Source organism: Lissotriton vulgaris, chromosome 2_1, assembly GCF_964263255.1.
Source record: "Lissotriton vulgaris chromosome 2_1, aLisVul1.2, whole genome shotgun sequence".
NCBI lineage: Eukaryota > Metazoa > Chordata > Amphibia > Caudata > Salamandridae > Lissotriton > Lissotriton vulgaris.
This window is the reverse complement of record NC_141687.1, coordinates 587,871,202-587,886,592: the sequence shown is the minus strand read 5'-3', so window position 1 is coordinate 587,886,592 and position 15,391 is coordinate 587,871,202. Positions and strand designations below refer to the sequence as shown.

General features: G+C 46.0%; 1 long non-coding RNA gene across 1 annotated transcript in view; it reads left to right on the top strand.

Annotated features, from left to right (window-relative positions):
• The first annotated feature begins 1,376 nt into the window (after window positions 1–1,376).
• Window positions 1,377–15,391, top strand: part of LOC147730796 (uncharacterized) — a 116,803-nt gene continuing 102,788 nt past the window's right edge. The window contains exon 1 of the long non-coding RNA XR_015308606.1: window positions 1,377–1,458. This is a non-coding gene — a long non-coding RNA (uncharacterized LOC147730796). The remainder of the gene's footprint in view (window positions 1,459–15,391) is intronic.

The window sequence follows — 15,391 nt, the reverse complement described above, 5'->3', positions numbered from 1 at the left end:
CCAGTTTCGTTACAAGAGAGCACTGTTACAGGAATAAAACAAACATCACCATATACTGACGAAAGAGTTAAAAACCACTGCAGTACGAAAATAATCTGCGTGAAAGCAGTGTCTGTCTGAAAGGAAGGAGAAAACAATCTCTTTACTCGCGCAGACAAAACTTGCCACCACTATACAACAATAGATGTGTTCCATATCTTCAGTAAACACCTCTGGCCACACAGGCTGTAAAAGCCTTGTTTTCATTTATATCATGATTCAAGTTATAGATAGAAGAGGGTGACCCCCACCTCACCTCACCTCCTCTCCCACAGGAGCACAATTTGCCAGCTCAGCCCCTCAGCCTGGTGCGGTCAAGTGCCAGGCGCGCACTTTGCATCATCGCACCTGCTGCACCGGAACTTCTACACACACACCTTAGGGGAGTGAAGACACAGAAGCGACCCCCTTACAGGATCACTAAAGATGCAACAAGCAGGAGACATTACTCTGCTAACCCAACAGCCTCGAGAGGCCGTGTACATGCCACACTCGAATGACGTCACTTTATATTCAGACGCGCACTGTCACTAGGGCCACGGAGGGTCACTAGGGCAGAGACCCTCTCAATTTCCACACCCGGTTGCAGAGCTGTGCTTCGGCTTTCACGGTATAATATCCCCTGCGAAGGACCCTCGTGGGCCTGACTTCCTAATAAAATGCCCGTGTCTGAAGACATATTGTCAGCGCAGGACAGGCCTCCGAAGGCATTTAATTCAGACTGCATGTGAAAGCATTTCCAGCTTCCATTAGCCCAGTCTTCCAGTAATAACCGATCGGCCTCCCGCACTTACGCAGCAGGGGAGCCCCGGCGCGCTCCCAATTATGGGCCCGTTGCCTGGAACCCTTGCACCGTAAGCTAATATTTCAGTAATGTGTTTACCACGGAGCAAACCGGACGGCGGGGAGCGGCCGTAACTTAACAGGGACACGGAGCGGGCTGGGGGCTGGGGGGCAGGGAGCGGCGGTATCTTAACAGGGACACGGAGCGGGCTGGGGGGCAGGGAGTGGCCGTATCTTAACAGGGACACGGAGGGGGGGGGGCGCGAGCGAGGAGAAGCGCACAGTGTGCGTGACCACAGAGGTGGGGGGTGCGCGAGCGAGGAGGAGCACACAGTGCGGGTGACCACAAAGGTGCATGATAGGTATGGCCTGCCAGCCCAGCCTAATTTGCCCTTTCCCACTGCAACACCTTATGTTCTCGCTAGTCTCCAGCGTTGGGGCTGTGCTGTTTAATACAAGACCTGAAGTCACTTCCTCGTTTCAGAGAGGCATGACAGCAAAAGAGACAAGCCGTGAGCGTGCACATCCCGAACTTCCGGTTTCGGGATGTGCACGCTCACGGCTGTCGTGGCGTGGAACTTCCGTCTACTGCGAGAGGAGCGGTGACAGCAGAAGTCAGGAGTGGCGGCTGATGCGGTAAGTGGGGCGGCGGGTAGGGGAGGGGAAGTGTGTGTGTGTGTGTGTGCGTGCGTGTGTGTGTGTGCTTGTGTGTGTGTTTGTACGCGCGCGATTGTAAGGCTGACTGGATGTGCACAGTTGGAGCAAGAGATGTGCACGGCTGGGGGGGGGGGGGCGCGTCCACGAGATGCAATCGGCACTCGTGCACCTGCCGACCTCACTTCAGAGCTAACTTAGTGACAATAGGTCGAGAGAGCTCGACCTAAAAAGGGGCAGTTTTCACTGTAAAAATGTGGTGGGTATACGTTGAATTTTGGGCCGTTTCCTGTTGCCTGTACTAGGTCTACCCACACAAGTGAGGTACCATTTGTCTTGGAACACTTTGGAAAATGCAGGGTGGGTGAAGGTTTGTGGATCCACACAGATTCCAGTACTTTCCATCTCAGAAATGTAAGGAAAATGTGGTTTTCTTTGCAAAGTGTGAGGTTTGCAAGGGATTCTGGGTAACAGAACCTGGTAAGAGCCAGACAAGACACCCCACCCTGGATTCCCTTGAGAGTCTAGTTTTCAAAAATGTATAGGTTTACTTGGTTTCCTTAGGTGCCAGCAGAGCTATGGTTCAAAATCTTCAGCTAGGTACTTTGCAAAAATGGTTTCAATTTTCACTGTAAAAATGTGGTGTGCCCACGTTGTGTTTTGGTCTGTTTCCTGTTGCGGGCACTATGCCTACCCTCACAAGTGAGGTAGACTTTTTCTCTGAAGACTCTGGAGAATGCGGGGTGGGTGGTATCTTGTGGATCCACGCATATTCCAGTACTTTCCATCACAGAAATGTAAGGAAAAGTTTTTTTTTCTTTACAAAGTGTGAGGTTTAGAAGTGATTCTGTGTAACATAACCCGGTGAGAGCCAGGCAAGTCACCCTATTCTGGATTCCCTTGGTTGTGTAGTTTTCGAAAATGTATAGGTTTGCTAGGTTTCCCTAGGTGCGGGCAGAGCTACGGTTCAAAATCTACAGCTAGGAACTTTGCAAAAAAGGTGTAAGTTTTCACTGTAAGAAGGTGGTGTGTCCATGTTGTAGTTTGGGCCGTTTCCTCTTGTGGGCATTGAGCCAACCACACCAGTGAGGTACCATTTTTCTCTGAAGACTTTGGGGGATACGAGATGAGTGGAATTTTGTGGATCCACGCCAATTCCAGAACTTTCCATCACAGAAATGTGCGGAAAATGTGCTTTTCTTTTACAAAGTTTGAGGTTTGCAAGATATTCTGGGTAACAGAATCTGGTGATAGCTAGATAAGTCACCCCATCCTGGAATCCCCTGGGTGTCTAGTTTAAAAAAATGTATAGGTTTTCCTATGTGTCGGAAGAGCTAGGGTTCAAAATCTACAGCTAAGCACTTTGCAAAAAAGGGGCAGTTTTCACTGTAAAAATGTGGTGGGTACACGTTGCATTTTGGGCCGTTTCCTGTTGCCTGTACTAGGCCTACCCACACAAGTGAGGTACCATTTTTCTCGGGACACTTTGGAAAATGTGGGGCGAGTGGAGGTTTGTGGATCCACGCAGATTCCAGTACTTTTCATCTCAGAAATGTAAGGAAAATGTGGTTTTCTTTGAAAAGTGTGAGGTTTGCAAGGGATTCTGGGTAACAGAACCTGGTGAGAGCCAGACAAGTCACCCCACCCTGGATTCCCTTGAGAGTCTAGTTTTTAAAAATATATAGGTTTACTTGGTTTCCTTGGGTGCCAGCAGAGCTATGGTTCGAAATCTTCAGCTAGGTACTTTGCAAAAATGGTTTCAATTTTCACTGTAAAAATGCGGTGTGCCCACGTTGTGTTTTGGTCTGTTTCCTGTCATGGCACTAGGCCTACCCTCGCAAGTGAGGTACAATTTTTCTCGGAAAACTCTGGGGAATGCGGGGTGGGTGGTATCTTGTGGATCCACGCAGATTCCAGAACTTCCCATCATAGAAATGTGAGGAAAATGTGTTTTCTTTTTTTACAAAGTCTGAGGTTTGCAAGGGATTCTGGGAAACAGAACCTGGCGAGAGCCAGACAAGTCACCCCATCCTGAATTCCCCTGGGTGTCTAGTTTTAAAAAATGTTTAGGTTTCCCTATGTGCCGGCAGAGCTAAGGTACAAAATCTACAGCTAGGCACTTTGCAATAAAAGCATCACTTTTCACTGTCCCACTGCAAGTGGGTTGCGTTTTGGGCCGTTTCCTGTCGGGGATACTAGGCCTACCTACACAATTGAGGTACTATTCTTTTCAGAAGACTTCAGGGGATGCGGGGTGGATCCACGCAGATTCTAGAACTTTCCATTACAGAAATGTGAGGAAAATTTTAGTTTTTTGTTTTACAAAGTTTATGGTTTGCAAGGGATTCTGGGTAACAGAACCTTGTAAGAGCCAGACAAGTCACCCCATCTTGGATTCCCCTGGGTATCTAGTTAAAAAAAAATGTATAGGTTTGCTAGGTTTCCATAGGTGCTGTCAGAGCTAATGTTCAAAATCTACAGCTAGGCACATTGCAAAAAAGCGTTGGTTTTCACTTTAAAAATGTGGTGTTTCTACGTTGCGTTTTGGGACGTTTCCTGTCGCGGATACTAGGCAGTAATGGCTGTTTTTTTCAACTCATTTTCAATGTTTAGTATTTTCAGCTGTTAGTTTCTATTAAAAAAAATACTTTGCAGGATCTACACAAGTGACCCTTTGAGGAATTCAGAATTTTGTCTACTTTTCAGAAATGTATAGCTTTCCATTATCCATTATTGCTTTCATACCCATTTTTACTATTAACTGGAAGGAGGTTTGTTAGACCTGGCATCATTGGCGTGGGTCTCCCTTCCTCTTTTCTCTTCCTCTTTTATGTTGGCTGGATTTAGATGCTCTGGTCACCGTGACACTGCTAATCAGTGCCACAGCGCGAATGCTCCCTGTGTAAAGATGACTGTATGAATTATGATAACCATAATGCCTAGATCCGTGTAGCATGTTCTAATAGTGAGCTACCCTCCATTTCACAGTCGCTACTGTAAAACGATCCGTTCTAATAGGCCAGAATGGGCCGGTTAAGTGTTACCTTCTATCATCCTATCTGACCCCAGGAACATAATAGGAATGTCAAGTTTGATATGTTTATGCTCAGGACATTGAGAGACACCTTGTAGTAAGGATAGTTTATCTATCCTATATTTGGAAATGCCTCTTCTAAAAACACTGTAGTTTCTTGCCTAAGCGTTACTGTAGGCTTTGCGAGTATGTGTATTGGCCGTCTGGTTTTGGAGCAGCAGGGCCAGCTGGGTCAGACCTGGCTGGAGAGAGAGCTCGGTATTCAGGGCATGGGGAGGGGTGACTCTTTGATCCGAGTAGGGCTGTGCCTGGCAAGGTGAATGATGGCTCCACCTCCCATTGGGTGTCTGAAAGAGCAGGATGTCGCCTCATAAACCAAGTGCTCCCTGACCCCACCGAACTGGTTCTGACTGGAGTCTGTGATTTGTGACTTTGGAGAACAAAGACTTGTTAGGTATAACACGCTGCGCTGGAACTTTGTCCAAGTGTGTTCCTTCTGGATGTCAAGACGAAACCCCGTCCGAGTGAACAGAGAAAAGGACTTTGAAATTACCACTAAGCTTGCCGAAGAAACTACCCGAGGGCCTGATTTGAGAGCACCTCCTGCAGAAGTCTCAGGGACATTAGACTCCACCCCGTCAGCCATTCAAATTCCTATGCGAGGAATTCTGCTTAGAGGTGAGGCCTCTGTCGAGCAATCCGGAGCCTCTAGTTCTACTGTGAGGACTGCAAACAGAACTTTTGAAACCTTCGCTGAATCTGTGTGGGCCACTGCAGCTAAGAGAGTGCTGCCACCACTGAGAGCCCGCCTGAATTCAAACCTTCTAAACTTTCGCTGAACCTGTGTGGGCCACTGCAGCTAAGAGAGAGCTGCCTCCGCTGCGAGCCAACCTGAATTCAAACCTTTGAAACCTTTGCTGAATCTGTGTGGGCCGCTGAAGCTAAGAGAACGCTGCCGCTACTGAGTGCCCGCATCTTGGCCAACTTTGCATCACCTTTCGTCCTGTGGGCCGCCACAGCTGAGAGAGAGCTGCTGCAGCTGAGTGCCCACGCCTTTGCCAATTTTGCATCACTGTGATTCATCCTGTGGGCCGCTACAGCAAAGAGAGAGCTGCTGCCGCTGAGTGCCCGCACCTTGGCCAACTTCGCATCACGTGCTTTGTCCTGTGGGCCGCCGCAGCTAAGAGAGAGCTGCTGCTTCTGAGTGCCCACGCCTTGGCCAACTTTGCATCAGCATGATTCGTCCTGTGGGCCACCACAGGTAAGAGAGAACTGCCGCCGCTGAGTGCCCGCACCTTTGCTAACTTTGCCTCATTGTGATTTGTCCTGAGGGCCGTCGCAGTTAAGGGAGAGCTGCTGCCGCTGAGTTCCCGCATCTTGTTCACCATTTTCGAGGATTGTCGCTATCGTCTCGAGGGCCGCTGCAGCTTAGAGAGAGCTGCTGCCGCTGTGAGCCCACCACAGAGTTGCAAGACGAGAGTCATCGCCACCACCAGCCCGGCCACCGCAGCCGCGTGCTGCTGCTGCTGAGAGCCTGCCTGACCCCGAGTGCCCGAATCATTGTGGGTTCACGCTGCGGACCTCTGCAGCCCTGACTTGTGGTCGTTGGGAGTCCTCAATACAACAATAACCCTGTCTCTTAGGCGAATAATATATCAATTATTTTTCGTAGAAAGAATATCTCATTATCAATTTCATCTGCTACAGCCCCTCATTACCATTCCTTCTCTGGAGGTGTTTACTGTATTTCGCCCTCTATTTAAAAAAGTTTAGTCAACTTTTTCTAAAAAATATAATTTCCAAATGACAGTCACAAAGAAGAAAGCTAGGTCTAAACCACAAGTTCTGCAATACAATAACAAGTGAAAAAATGTGAAGGACAAAAATGACCCCTCACGGGCGCACCACCTTCGGGGTATCTGGCAGGTGTAGTAGCGAGCCTCAGCAAGGCCCACCAGTGCAAGGGGTTTGCCCTTCTCTGCACAAAGTCTTCAGACCAATAGGAAGAAGTTGGCACAGAAATGGTAATAGAAAAGATAACGTTTATTACACCTCATGAGGTGGTGCTACGGTTCAGACAGTACCCTTCGCTATTGCAAGAAGTAGTACCACAAACTAAAAGAGCATGGTCCCTTTATACACACACAGGGGCTCAAAAGAAGGCGGTACAAACACAGAAGCAAGTTTTATGTACTTATAAGGTAATATAGAAAAGCACAATCGATATGTGGGAGAAGCTAACAGTTTTGGGAACTGGTAAACACATTCCTGTCTGGTACTAATCACTAACAGCTGTAGACCTTACTGGGCATGTGCGAAAGTGGGGGATGCTAAATATAACTCGTTGCCGGGCAGATTTCAAGCGCAGTTAACAGGAAGATAGGACAAAGCACATGGTCGACACGCGGCAGCATGGAGCAAACAAAATGGCTGCCATTAAATGTCACGATAATAGCTAAGCATAAGATGTCTTCTGCTAATGCTTAATCTAATTGCTGTCAAACTACAACACAGGTACAGACAAGTGTCCAGACGAAGAAAATGTGTGTGAAGTGCAGGGGAGCGGTAAATAATCTCACTCCACTGGTGACAAAGTGGTTAAAATCAACAGGCACACCTCTTTCAAAACTTTATTCTTAAATCTCAGGTGTGGTCTGTTGAATTAAAAGGAGTGGTAGTTATCATCGCATACCAATACCTATTGCCAACATGTTTCTCTGCCTTAAACAATGTCCAGCAATTCTTCAGGGCTAAACACTTTGTCACAGCACCAATGTTGGACATCTCGTTCTTTCAGACCTCTGACAGCTCACATCTTTCATTCCCGTTGCAGAGGGAATGTCTATTGTCTCGAACTCCTCATGTGAGTCCTCTTTCAGATTGGCCACGCAATTGTTTTATCAATCGTCTAGAGCCTCCCGGAGCTCCTTGTCTCCTCCTGTGATGACAAGGAGAGAAGGAATGGTAATGAGGGGGCTGTAGCAGAAGAAATTGATAATGAGATATTCTTTCTGCAAAAAAGAATTTATATATATTATTATTCGCCTAAGAGACAGGGTTATTGTTGTATTGATGACTTGTGAGTGGAGGGCAACCCTGACTCTCTTTTTCCCTCTGGGCTCCTGTTGAATTAGAGGTCGCTGGGAGTCCGCCTGTCACTGTCTCCGCTTCTTCAAGAAAGCACAAAAAATAGCAAAAATAGGCTATGTCCCAAAAAAAACTAAAACTTTGCTGTATTTTGGCTGATTTCAGGATCCCATCCAGGGTAATCAACAAACCCTGGGTACTTTTAAAATCCCCATGATGTTGGAAAACAAGGACGCAAATTTGGCGTGGATACCCTAGTAGTCAAAAAGTTACAAGGGCCTAAGCGCGAACTACCCAAAATAGCCAGAAAAAAAGGCTTAGCACAGGAGGGAAAAGGCCTAGCAGTGAACAGAGCTATGTGATAGTGGAATACATTTTAGGTCAACAGAATGTGGTGGCAGACTTGAATTTGAGATATCTGCAGGACCACAGCGATTGGATGAATGATGCATCCTCAGGTGTTCTGAGGCCTGAACCAGTTTTGGGGGTTCTTGTGTTTCCAATTTGTTTGATTCTAGACCAAAAAGACAGTTGGAAAAGGGTTTTAGCTGGGGACTGGGCCCACTGGCTTAAACTGTAAATTTCTTTGTACAGGATTGGAGCAGGAGACTGCATTATGCAGTTAATTCAAGTTACGATGATTTGGAAGACCCAGTTATCATTCCCAATGCTTCTGGAGATGTCTCGTAATTTTCTGAAGTGACTGTTTCTGTTTCCAGAGTTATTGTGTGATCCTTTGGGAACGTTTCATCCCATAATTCTTTCACAACAACTATCTTTCATGGAGGGTTTTAGGAGATGTTGCACAATGCCAGGCATTTCGCAACAGGCTGCTTTCTACATACAACAGGCTTGGTCAGCCAATACCCATAAAATAAATTCTTCTGCCTGGAAAAGATGGGTTGGTTGGTGCAGTGCATGGAGTGTGGATTCCGTGGTGCCTGAATTGTACCTAGTAAATAATTTTTTGACACAGTTGGTGAGCAAAGGATTGGCTTATAGGGAGGTAAACTATTTTGGTTGTGGGATCTCGGCTGGTTATGTTCCAGTTTTTGGTAGACCTCTAGGGGAACACCCCTTAATATGCAAGTTGATGAAGGGTATTAGGCTGTTAAATCCATCCAGGCTTAAATTTCAGATACTATATGATGTCAATATGGTGTTGATATACTTGAGTAGGTATCCTGAAATTGAGGACTTATCCGTGAAACAGTTATCAGCAAAATTGGCCAAAATGCAACGGCTAGTCTCCTGTAGGATGGTGTCAGACATTCAAGCACTTGATTTATTAGGAACAGTATTTTCCCCAGGTGGTATCTCCTTTACAGTTACTAGATGCACAAAGACTAATTTGACATGTATTTCATGTTCAGCTTTTCCTGACATTGATAGATTGAGAGTGGTTCGATGTTGGAAGGTGTATGAGTTGAAACCACAGAACCCAGTCAGGATTCTGGTGGAAAATTGTTGATCACTTTGCAAAAACCGTATAGACCTGTGTCCTCTGGTACTTTAGCTAGATGGGTACGCTGGTTGTTGTCAAATGCAGGCATTAATGTTTCCAGGCATGGTGCACATTATGGAAGGGGCGCTATGGCGTCCAAACCATTTGCATTAGGTTTTCGTTCGGAAAATATCATGAGAGCTACAGATTGGTCTTCTTAGATTGGTCTCCTGAATCAAGTTTTAAAACTTTCTATTTATAAACCTGTTGTTGATGTTGCTTTACTAGTTGTGGATCAGCTTTAAACAAGCATAATCTGAGCCTATAGCCCTGGCAGAATAAAATAATTTCTAGCTATTGCATCAATAATTTTCAATCCTACTAAGCACACAGAGGCAAGGTTTTTCCCACCCTTGATATGTTCTGTGTATGTTGCTATGCATATGTTGCAATACATTATATTTTTGTTACCCTGTCCTTGTAATATTTGATGTTATGGAATGTCGGTTGCAGCTAGGTTTTTCTATTCCCTTTAGGCTCAGAGCAGAAGCAGGAATGATGTGTCGAGAACTCTAGATAACTTTTCATATAAGAGTTGCGCGGATGGGATCTAACAATGTACACACATTGGAATTTATATAAACATATTGATTATGATGACACTGGGATTCTCACACTGATTTTTCTTACCAATCCTTGGAATCCCTGGTCGACGAACCTCTTTAGTCTGCATAGAAGTGTAAAGGAAGTTCTCTAATTACATACTTTTAACAATTTACAAATGAACAATGCATCTCAATCTAAAGGACCACTGACTACAGAATGAAGTTTAAAGATTTATTACAAAGCCAAAAATAACTGAACATACAAACACCTAAGCCAGAGGTTCAAAAAATAAACTGGCACTAATACAAACATAATCCTACGCAGGAGTCTCAGTTGTCTCAAAATGAAGAGCAAGGTTAATTCAAGAAGCATTAGGCAAGCAATAAAATTTTCCACTGGAAAACTCGACTGCATCTGCTCCAATGAAAATGAAAGATTAGTCTGTCCCTACGCTAACTCTAAAGTGACATCCCTACTTAACATACCTCCCTGGCAAGAGAAAAAGGTGTCAGCTGTGAAGGCTCCCTAAGAAGCACATTCACTCTTTCCAGGTAAGTAGCCTAAACTACCGAGCTCGTTCTAAGATGCTCCTTGAATTCTCATGGTCCAGTCCCCTCTAAGTCCCAGGTCTAACTGCATATCCAATTGGACTGCCTTAGACAGGACTCAGTCTAACTCCAACTGACTCTAACCCTAGCTTCAATAGCAACTAACACTCCACCCTCGGGGCACTTTCCCTAATATAAAACCCCAAAACAGTAAACACGCCCATGGCACTCCTCCTTCAGGCAGGTGCAGCCACTCGTACTTTTCCAGCACAGGTCCATCTTCTTCCAGAAATCGTTGCTCTGTCCTTGGGTCCCAGGCACCTTCTCCGCCTAACGTTGCATCTCTGCATTCCCGCGCACTCCCTTCAGTCCTACTCCTACCAGCCTAACTTCTAAATGGCTCATTCTATCCAACGAGCTCCATGGCCTTGCACCTGCAAAAGAAATGCATGAGAAACAATCTTTTACACGCTCCAAGTTACAATTTGAAATTTAACTGCGAACAGGAGCCTCTTTCCCAAGGAACATTTTCAACTCTGCAGTTCTAGTTATGCTAAGAAAACCACAGTTAGGCCTCTGCTGCAGTTTTCAAGTCTCAGGCCTTTACACTCTAAATGCATTTCTAACACAACATAAACATTTCTTTAATCAATCCTAACATTACATTGCATTAATATCAAATCATTATACTCATGTTAAAGCATCACGTTTTCTTAATAGGCAGCCTACACACGCAACTTTAATATGGCACGTTCAAACCTAATGTAACATTTTACACATGAAGCAATTATTTCTAAATTACTTAAAGCATTTCTCGAATCTGACACTACATTCGTTCTTTGAACAATGTTAGCACACAACTACATATTACACTGATCCTCGGCTTAGTACTACATTATAAAGTCACACAATAACATGGTCCGCTAAATATGTGGGTGCTAACTACTTGGGATTATGGTGCACCCCTACAATTTTCAAACAACATGGCGCTCTATCAGTCCCCCCCTTTGATGACATGTGTCATCACACAAACTACAACCTCCTTGGGGAAAGAACCGACTTAAAAGGAACTTGTTGCCACTCTTCCTCACCTGAGCATCTCCATGTTATTCAGATTCTGGTATTGACTGTCCTGCAGTCTCTCCATTCGTCTCTCTTGCACTCTCAGTGATCTCTCCAATCTGCTAGACTTATACCACTTATAAGCTCTTATCAAACCCCACAATCCAATCACACATGCCACAACTATGATAAAGGGTTTCAACACATAACCAAGGAATACTTTTTCCAGGTTTTCAAGCCAACTCCCCACTTTGCCAAATCCTTTCCCAACTTTTTCCCACACAGTTTCCTCAGTCAAATCTTCAATCTCATAGTGAATAACAGTGATGTTATTTATATATTTCTCCAGATCTTTGCTGTTGTCTGGTATATAAGTACAGCACTCTTGGACCTTCAAACGTTTACAGACTCCTCCCTCTTTTGCTAGAAGGATGTCTAAAGCATGACGATTTTGTAAAGCTATTGTCCTTATCGATAACATCTCTCCTTCAACCAACACCAATGATTTAGCTGTATTAATTGACAATTCATCCTAAACAATCGCCAACCTTCTAATCTTCACATCATTCAAAATCACTCCCAACGTTGGCATCATTGCTCCAAAAATATCCCCTATCACAGCTGCTGCACTTTCACCTCGCTTCACTCTTGCATGCTGTCCTCCTTCTAGGAGCTCAAAATCTTCTGTATGATAAATCTTGGGAAAGATGATCGCTAAGTAACACGTACCATACCATTTCTCAGGCAACCGTACATAGGCATTCCTCCCACAAACAAAACACACAGTTGGAATTATCTGCACTACACTTTGCAAAAAGTCCTTCGCATAATACTCCAATGTAAATGTAAATGTAAATGTGTGGGACTTGTAAAGAGCACTCTTGCTCGTGAGCGTCCTGGCGCTGAAGACCGCTGGGGAACCCGTCCTAGCTTTCCCTGTGAGATGGTCCCTTCTGGGTATCTCCAAGGTGAAACCAGGCATCCCCGGCGTCTGTGGGGGGCCGTTGTAGAGATGCGGTAAGCTTAATGCCCAGAGTTGCTGAGTGTGATCCCTGGTTAGAGTAGGCACAGAGGGGAGAATTAACGAGTCCGTTGACACTGGTCCACAACCCTGCCGCGTCGGGGATTGAACCCTGGTCCCGGGCCGTTCTCTGCTTCCGGGTCTGCCGCCTCTAACCAATGAGCCACACCACACCACAAAAGTATGCTCACATGTGGACTGCCCCACATACACATTCTCGTAATATGTCTGTGGACGACTTATGCACAACTTCCCCTTCTGCACCACATCTAGAGCTATCGGACCATAACTCCCTTTCGACTTGTGCAACTTCTCTTCATCTGTCCAATCGACTTTACCCTGTCCTGAATCTCGCAACTGCTTTTGTTTCCTGAATCTGTCTTCTACTTAATCTATAAATTTCTTCTCTGTATCTGACAACAAGCACGTCAGATTATGGCGATGAGCATAAGCTGTATCCAACTCTTGGTCGGAATGAAATACATTCTAAGTCTATCCTCTGATTTGTAATAATCATACATATTCAAATGCTTATAAGCTGGCACTTCAGAAAGAACTGCATCATAATTTGAAAATAAATACTCAAGAAGATTTCGTCCATAGAAAATGCTAAGTAGCAACCTACATGAAATACCATATGTCAATGGGAGATGATGGTATCTAATACCCTCATTTACTGAAGCTGGCAACTGCATACACACATAGCAATCTTTCGCATCCATTGCATCAATATACTCATACACCAACTTTGCATACTCATTAAGCTTGAAATTACCTTTAAACAAATCTGCATGTTATGTTATGTTATCTGTTTTGTAAAGCGCAAACAGCTGCCCCAGCAACGGGGCGTCCCGGCGCTAGAACCATAACACAACCAACTGAAACGGGAGACGAGACCTACAAGGAGGGAAAGAGATGGGTTTTGGTCGCTCTACGGAAAGCTAGCATATTGTCGATGGATCGGATGTGGAGGGGAAGGGAGTTCCATAACTTGGCCCCCAGTAGTTTGAAGGAGCGCCCTCCGATGCGGCAGAACTTTGTGTGGGGTATCATGGCTAAATGTTGCCCCTTGGACCGGAGATTCCGTTTGGGATAGTAGGGGGTCAACAGCGAACGGAGGAGCTCTGGGCCTTCGTTCTTCAGGATTTTAAAGGCGAATATGAGAGCCTTGAATTGGATGCGGGCTTCGATGTGTAGCCAATGTAGTCTGTGAATGGTCGCTCTCGCCGAGCACCTTCTAGGGAGACCTACTATAGCCCTTGCAGCCGAATTCTGGATCCGTTGGAATCTTTTTATTTCAGATTTGTTCGCTCCTAACAGCAGGACGCTCGCATAGTCCAGCCTGGACAAGATGGAAGATTGCACAATAAGTTGTCGCGTTTTGGCGTCAAAGTAGCCTAAGATGGGGTTGAGACTTCTCAGTAAACCAATGCAAGTTGCGGCAACTTTTTTGGTGTGCGACTGGAAGCTAAGAGTAGAGTCCAGCCAAACTCCTAGATTTTTTGCTAGAGTTTTCGGGGGGGGGTGCTGGGCCTAATGATTGGGGCCACCAGAGGTCATTCCAGTTGTCACTGTTTTTCCCCATTATCAGCACCTCAGTTTTGCCACCGTTGAGTTGGAGGCAGTTAGCTGTCATCCATTTTGCAACGGCAGTCAGTCCATCCCTGAATCTACTGGCCTCGGGAGAGGGGGCCTCATTGAGGCTAATGACCAACTGAGTGTCGTCGGCGTACGACACCATTGTGAGGCCCCATGTCTTGGCAACCTCCGCCAAGGGTTGCATATATAGGTTAAACAAGGAGGGACTGAGGGCAGAGCCCTGTGGGACTCCTTGTCCTATGTCTTGGGGTTGGGAGATGAACGGAGGGGCAGATACCCTGAATGATCTATTGGTTAGGAATGATCGGAACCATTGAAGCGCCGAATCTACGATCCCGATGTTTTCAAGGCGTTTTAGTAGGATGGCATGGGAGACCGTGTCAAAGGCCGCGCTGAGATCGAGCAGTATCAGCGCGGCACTTTTACCGGTGTCCATGATTTCCCGTAAGTTTTCCGTGGAGGTGAGGAGCGCGGATTCCGTGCTATGGCCCGGCCTGAACCCGTGTTGGGAGGGGTCCAGGATGTTGTTTTTTGCCATGTGATCGCTGAGAATTTTATTCGCGTGGGCTTCCGCTAGTTTCGCTACCCATGGGAGTAGTGAAACGGGCCGATAGTTCTCCGGTTTAGAGGGGTCTAGGGAGGGTTTCTTTATTATCGGGGTTACCCAGGCCTGTTTCCAGCAGGTGGGTACCGTGGCTGTGGTAAATGAGAGATTGAGGAGTGAGGTCAAAGATGGGAGAAAAAATTCCAAGGCTCCCAGGAAGTGATTTGGTCTCATTGGGTCTGTGGGGGCACCAGATTTCACCTTCCTACAAAGTTTGGTAAGTTCTTCACCTGAGATAGCGGGTAAGCAAGTGAGCCTTGCGTGTCTAAAGGCAGCGTTGGGGGGGCTGATGTCCTCTGGGCTATCCTGGGTGAAGGCGTTGTAAATTTTCTTTACTTTTTCCGTGAAGAAGGTATCTAGGTCTTCACATTGCTGCGTGGAGGTGATGTGAGAGGCCGGTTTGTCACCCTGTTGTAATTTTTGCACGATTTGGAAAATAGTTTTCGTGGGGTTGGGGCTAGCTTTTATCTCAGTAGCGTAGAAGGCAGCGCGGGTTACCCGAATTGCCTTGTGGTATGTTCTGAGAGAGGCCAGGTATGCGTTTTTGTCTTCCTGCTTATATTCCTTCCTCCATTTCCGTTCTGCTTTTTTACAAGATTTCCTCATCGTTTTAAGGTTCTCATCGTACCAGGGGTTGGAAGGGGTGTTTCGCCCTTTTGTCCATTTGGCTGGTATGATGGCGGCCAGTCCCTTGGTGATCCAGTCCTGGAAGGACGCATAGGATGTTTCAATGTCGTTTATATCCTCCAGGTTAGGTGCCCCTAGGCTGGCCGCTAGGTCACATTGTTGGAGCTTGTGCCAAGGTCGTTTTAGGCGTGCGGTAGGTGATTTTTTTACGGGAGGGGAGTTGTTCGGGAATGAAATGGTTATTAACGAGTGGTCCGTCCATGCCATGGGTTTGGGGTCGTCA